The 6769-nt window shown below is 40.4% G+C and overlaps 1 non-coding gene across 1 annotated transcript; it reads right to left on the reverse strand.

Annotated features, from left to right (window-relative positions):
- Positions 1-5122: 5122 nt before the first annotated feature.
- LOC130978120 (small nucleolar RNA R71) lies at positions 5123-5230 on the reverse strand. Its single transcript, XR_009085782.1, has one exon. It is a non-coding gene; the product is annotated as a small nucleolar RNA R71 (small nucleolar RNA).
- Positions 5231-6769: the final 1539 nt, after the last annotated feature.

Here is a 6769-nt window from a genome sequence, read left to right on the forward strand (position 1 = left end):
TCTTTCAAAGATTACCTTCTGTAACTTTTTCGTAGGAGTCCGACTTCATCATGTCGGACTCTTCTAAGTTATAGTAATCCTCTTTTATAGGGTTCGCCAGACCTCTTTCCAGGGCTTTACTTATAACTTGGGTCGTTGTGGCTGGTCCGACTTCTTTATGTCGGCCAGTCTTCAAGTTATTTTATAGCAATCCATTTTATTAGGACCTCGTCAGGTCCTTTCTATGGATCACTTTCTATAACTTCTTGCATTATTCTATTTTCATCTTTGCCGATTTTGTAGATATTGGGTTGAACCCTCGTTTGGTCGACCTTTTAATGAAGTTGGTTATCATTTTTGGCCTTTATCGTGATCGCGTAGTGAATTTGATTTTCACTTTCTGTCGATCTGTAGCTTTATAATCGGACGATGAATGTTTCAGATTAATGCGGCTTGATTGAGCAGTGAATTTTGATTTTCACTTTGTCGACCTTTGTCGAAATCAAACGATGAATTTGGTTTTCATCGTGGTCGCGCGGTGAAGTTGGTTTTCACCTTGCCGACCTGTCGCTTTGAAATCGGACGATGAATTTGGTTTTCATCTTGCCGACTTTGTCGTGATCGGGCGGTGAATTTGGTTTTCACCTTGCCGACCTTTGTCGTGATCGGGCGGTGAATTTGGTTTTCACCTTGCCGACCTGTCGTAATCGGGCGTCTTGGTAGGAAACTTTTTAGGGAATCTGCGAACTTTTAAACAATAAAATGAAGATATGAATAAGAGTGTGTACATATTAGTGCTTACCCTTCTAGGTCGGGCAATCTTTTAGATCTCGGCCTGGCGCCTTTTGCAGGCATGCCATGACCTTGGTAGCTCTCACCCTTCGAGGTCGGACACTTTGTGGTGACCTTTCCCCAGTACTTCTGTGACTTGGCAGGGTCCTTTCCAATTAGCCGCTAGCTTTTCCTCTTCCGGTCGACTTGTTCTGATATCATTTCGGATTGGAATGAGGTCATTATTGGCGAAGCTTCTCTGTACTACCTTTCATTTGTACCTTAAGGCCATGCGACGTTTTAACGCTTCTTCCCTGATCCGAGCTCTTTCTCGGACTTCTGGGAGTAGGTCAAGCTCTTCCCTTTGGATTTGGGAGTTGACCTCTGATGAGCGGATGATTTGTATACTTTTTGGCATTGTTTTTAGTATGTTTTTTATATGATCTAGTTAGTTTTTAGTATATTTTTATTAGTTTTTTGTTAAAATTCACTTTTCTGGACTTTACTATGAGTTTGTGTGTTTTTCTGTGATTTCAGGTATTTTCTGGCTGAAATTGAGGGACCTGAGCAAAAATCTGATCCAGAGACTCAAAAGGAATGCAGATGCTGTTGGATTCTGACCTCCCTGCACTCGAAGCGGATTTTCTGGAGCTACAGAAGCCCAATTGGCGCGCTCTCAACGGCGTTGGAAAGTAGACATCCTGGGCTTTCCAGCAATATATGATAGTCCATACTTTGCCCAAGATTTGATGGCCCAAACCGGCGTTCAAAGTCACCTCAAGAAATCCCAGCGTTAAACGCTGGAACTGGCACCTAATTGGGAGTTAAACGCCCAAACTGGCACTAAAGCTGGCGTTTAACTCCAAGGAGAGTCTCTACACGAAATTTCTTCATTGCTCAGCCCAAGCACACACCAAGTGGGCCCGGAAGTGGATTTTTATGTCATTTACCCATCTATGTACTAGTTTTCTATAAGTAGGACCTTTTACTATTGTATTTAAAACACATCTTGGTAGCTATCTTTGAGTTTTATGCTATCTTAGATCATTGGGAGGCTGGCCATTCGGCCATGCCTAGACCTTATGCTTATGTATTTTCAACGGTGGAGTTTCTACACACCATAGATTAAGGTGTGGAGCTCTGCTGTACCTCGAGTATTAATGCAATTACTATTGTTCTTCCATTCAATTCCGCTTGTTCTTTATCCAAGATATCACTTGTTCTTCAACATGATGAAGGTGATGATTGACGCCCATCACCATTCTCACCCATGAACAAGGTGACTGACAACCATTCTTGTTCTACAAGCATCTGAGGCTTAGTGAATATCTCTTGGATTCCTGATTGCACGATGCATGGTTGATCGCCTGACAACCGAGTGCTCGCCTGACAAACGAGCCAACCATTCCGTGAGATCAGAGTCTTCGTGGTATAGGCAAGAACTGATGGCAGCATTCAAGAGAATCCGGAAGGTCTAACCTTGTCTGTGGTATTCTGAGTAGGATTCAATGATTGAATGACTGTGACGTGCTTCAAACCTGTAACCTACTGGGCGTTAGTGACAGACGCAAAAGAGTTATTCTATTCCGGTAGGGGAGGGAACCAAACCGGTGATTGGCAGCACTGTGACAGAGTGTGTGCATTAGCTTTCACTGCGCGGATGGGAGGTAGCTGCTGACAACAGTGAAACCTTACACGAGCTTGCCATGGAAAGGAGTAAGAAGGATTGGATGAAGGCATTAGGAAAGCAGAGAGACGGAAGGGAAGGCATCTTCATACACTTGTCTGAAGCTCTTACACCAATGAATTACATAAGTATCTCTATCCTTATCTTTTATGTTATTTTTGTTCATCACCATATACATCTGAGTTTGCCTGACTAAGATTTACAAGATGACCATAGCTTGCTTCAATACTAACAATCTCCGTGGGATCGACCCTTACTCACGTAAGGTTTATTACTTGGACGACCCAGTGCACTTGCTGGTTAGTTGTGCGAAGTTGTGTAATGCCATGGTATTGAGCCACCAAGTTCTTGGAGCCATTACCGGGGATTATTTGAGTTGTGAAAAAGTATTGTTCACAATTTCGCGCACCAAGTTTTTGGCGCCGTTGCCGGGGATTGTTCAAGTTTTGAGCAAGCTTTTGGTAACATCAGTGCCAAGATCCGGCAACAACATCAAGTTCTTGGTGTTATTGCCCGGGATTGTTTAGGCTGGACAACTGACGGTTCATCTTGTTGCTTAGATTAGGTATTAATTTTTTTTCGAAATTCTTGAAGATGAATTCTAGAGTTTCATGATGATTTGTTGAAATCTGGCTGGCTGAGAAGCCATGTCTAATCTGATTGGACCGAGGTTTCAACTTATCACCACAAGAGCTTGTTGATTCTCATCAATTTTGCTCTTGGAGCAGTGATCTGCTAAGATTTGGCTGACCTTTGGTCATGTCTAGTGTTTTGGACCGAAGCTTTCTTTGAAAGCTTGGCTGGCTGTGAAGCCATGTCTAATTCCTGGACCGGAGTCTTAGACTAGCATTGCACTGATTCCTGGAATTCTCATTAAGAATTTTGATACCTTTTCCCATTTAATTTTCGAAAAACACAAAAAAAATTACAAAATCATAAAAAGACCAAAAATATTTTTCTTGCTTAAGTTTAGTGTCTCATCCTAAGTTTGGTGTCAAATGCATGTTTTTGTTATAATTTTCGAATCCATGCATATATTTCTTTGTTTTGATCTTTGAATTCTATTGACTTGAAGTATTTTGTGTGTCTCATATAGTGTCAGTAGCACACAAACTGCTAAGTTTGGTGTCTTGCATGCATTGTTAATTGATTCTTGTTGCATTTTGATTATAAAAATAAAAAAAACAAAAAAAAATCCAAAAATAATTTTAATTTGTGTCTTTTCAAGTCAATGATACAAAGAATTGAAGATTCAGAACATACTGCAGAGGAATTACACAGAAAAAGCTGAGCATTCAAAAATGCCCAGTGAAGAAGGCAGACTGGCGTTTAAACGCCAGCCAGGGCACCTGGTTGGGCGTTTAACGCCCAAAGAGGTAGCATTTTGGGCGTTAAACGCCAGAATGTATACCATTCTGGGCGTTTAACGCCAGGATGGTGCTAGGGGGAAGATTTTGTTTTCAAATCAATTTTTTCTTAGTTTTTCAAAATCAAATCTTTTTCAAATCATATCTTTTCAATCAAATGTTTTCAAAATCAATTTCTTTCCTTTTTAAAAGATACTTACTAACAATTAATGATTTGATTGAACATCTCAAAATTGTTGCCTTTTCTGTTGAGGAAGGTTTTATGTTTGAATCATATCTTTTCTTGTTAGGCAAGTCATTAATTTTTAAAATCATATCTTTTCAAATTGTTTTCAAATCATATCTTTTAAAATTGTTTTCAAATCATATCTTTTCAATCACATCTTTTTAAAACCATAACTTTTCAATTAAATCTTTTTAACCACATCTTTTTCAAAATAGTTTTCAATCAAATCTTTTTGACTTCTAATTTAAAAATCTTTTTCAAAAATCACTTGATTTCTTTTCCACTTTTATTTTCGAAAATCAATTAGTGTTTTTCAAAAATGTTTTCAAAATATTTTAACTAATTTTCGAAAAATTACTTCCCTCCTTCCCACATCCTTCTATTTATGGAGTACCACTCCTTCTTAATGCACAATTCGAACCTTATCTAAGTAAAGTTCGAATTCTCCTTCTCCTTCTTCTTTCTATTTCTCTTTTCCTCTGACATCTCAAGGAATCTCTATACTGTGACATAGAGGATTCCACACTTTCTGTTTCTTTTCTCTTTCATATGAGCAGGAGCAGAGACAAAGGCATTCTTGTTGAAGCTGACCCTGAACCTGAGAGAACCTTGAAGCGAAAGCTAAGAGAAGCCAAGGCACAACTCTCTTTAGAGCACCTGACTGAATTCTTCAAGGAAGAAGAACAAATGGCCGCCGAAAACAACAACAATGCCAACAATGCAAGGAAGGTGCTTGGTGACTTTACTGCACCTACTCCTGATTTCTATGGGAGAAGCATCTCTATCCCTGCCATTGGAGCAAACAACTTTGAGCTTAAGCCTCAATTAGTTTCTCTAATGCAACAGAATTGCAAGTTTCATGGACTTCCAATGGAAGATCCTCATCAGTTTTTAGCTGAGTTCTTGCAAATCTGTGACACAGTCAAGACTAATGGGGTTAACCCTGAGGTCTACAGACTGATGCTATTCCCTTTTGCTGTAAGAGACAGAGCTAGAATATGGTTGGATCCTCAACCTAAAGAAAGCCTGGACTCTTGGGAAAAGCTAGTCAATGCCTTCTTGGCAAAGTTCTTTCCACCACAAAGATGGAGTAAGCTTAGAGTGGAAGTCCAAACCTTCAGACAGAAGGATGGAGAATCCCTCTATGAAGCTTGGGAAAGATACAAACAATTAATCAGAAGATGTCCCTCAGACATGCTTTCTGAATGGAGCATCATAGGTATCTTCTATGATAGTCTATCTGAACTATCCAAGATGTCTTTGGATAGCTCTGCTGGAGGATCTCTTCATCTGAAGAAAACGCCTGCAGAGGCTCAAGAGCTAATTGAAATGGTTGCAAATAACCAATTCATGTACACTTCTGAAAGGAATCCTGTGAACAATGGGACAAGTCAGAAGAAAGGAGTTCTTGAGATTGATACTCTGAATGCCATACTGGCTCAGAATAAAATATTGACTCAACAAGTCAATTTGATTTCTCAAAGTCTGTCTGGAATGCAAAATGCACCAAGCAGTACTAAGGATGCTTCATCTGAGGAAGAAGCTTATGATCCTGAGAACCCTTCCATGGAAGAGGTGAATTACCTAGGAGAACCCTATGGAAACACCTATAATTCTTCATGGAGAAATCACCCAAATTTCTCATGGAAGAATCAAGAGAGACCTCAACAAGGTTTCAACAACAATAATGGTGGAAGAAATAGGCCTGGCAATAACAAGCCTTTTCCATCATCTTTTCAGCAACAGACAGAGAGTTCTAAGCAGAGTACTTCTGACTTAGCAACAATGGTCTCTGATCTAATCAAAACCACCCAAAGTTTCATGAATGAAACAAGGTCCTCCATCAGAAATTTGGAAGGACAAGTGGGACAGCTGAGCAAGAAAATTTCTGAACTCCCTCCTAGCACTCTCCCAAGTAATACAGAAGAAAATCCAAAAGGAGAGTGCAAAGCCATAACCATGGCCGAATATGGAGAGGAAAGAGAGGAGGTGGACGCCACTGAGGAAGACCTCAATGGGCGTGCACCAACCTCCTCTAAATTCCCCAATGAGGAACAATGGGAATCTGAGGCTCAAAATGAGACCATAGAGATTCCATTGGAATTACTTCTGCCATTCATGAGCTCTGATGAGTATTCTTCCTCTGAAGAGGATGAGTATGTCACTGAAGAGCAAGTTGCTAAATACCTTGGAGCAATCATGAAACTGAATGACAAGTTATTTGGAAATGAGACTTGGGAGGAAGAACCACCTTTGCTCACCAAAGAACTGGATGACTTGTCTAGGCAGAAACTGCCTCAAAAGAGGCAGGATCCTGGGAAGTTTTCTATACCTTGTACCATAGGCACCATGACCTTCAAGAAGGCCTTGTGTGACTTAGGGTCAAGTGTAAACCTCATGCCCCTCTCTGTAATGGAGAAATTAGGGATCTTTGAGGTGCAAGCTGCAAGAATCTCATTAGAGATGGCAGACAACTCAAGAAAACAAGCCTATGGACTTGTAGAGGATGTTCTGGTTAAGGTTGAAGACCATTACATTCCTACTGATTTCATAGTCCTAGAGACTGGGAAGTGCATGGATGAATCCATCATCCTTGGCAGACCCTTCCTAGCCACAGCAAAGGCTGTGATTGATGTTGATAGAGGAGAGCTGATCATTCAAGTGAATGAAGAATCCTTGGTGTTTAAGGCACAAGGATATCCCTCTATCATCATGGAGAGGAAGCATGAAGAGCTTCTC

The sequence above is a fragment of the Arachis stenosperma genome, chromosome 4, assembly GCF_014773155.1.
Source record: "Arachis stenosperma cultivar V10309 chromosome 4, arast.V10309.gnm1.PFL2, whole genome shotgun sequence".
In the NCBI taxonomy this organism is placed as follows: domain Eukaryota; kingdom Viridiplantae; phylum Streptophyta; class Magnoliopsida; order Fabales; family Fabaceae; genus Arachis; species Arachis stenosperma.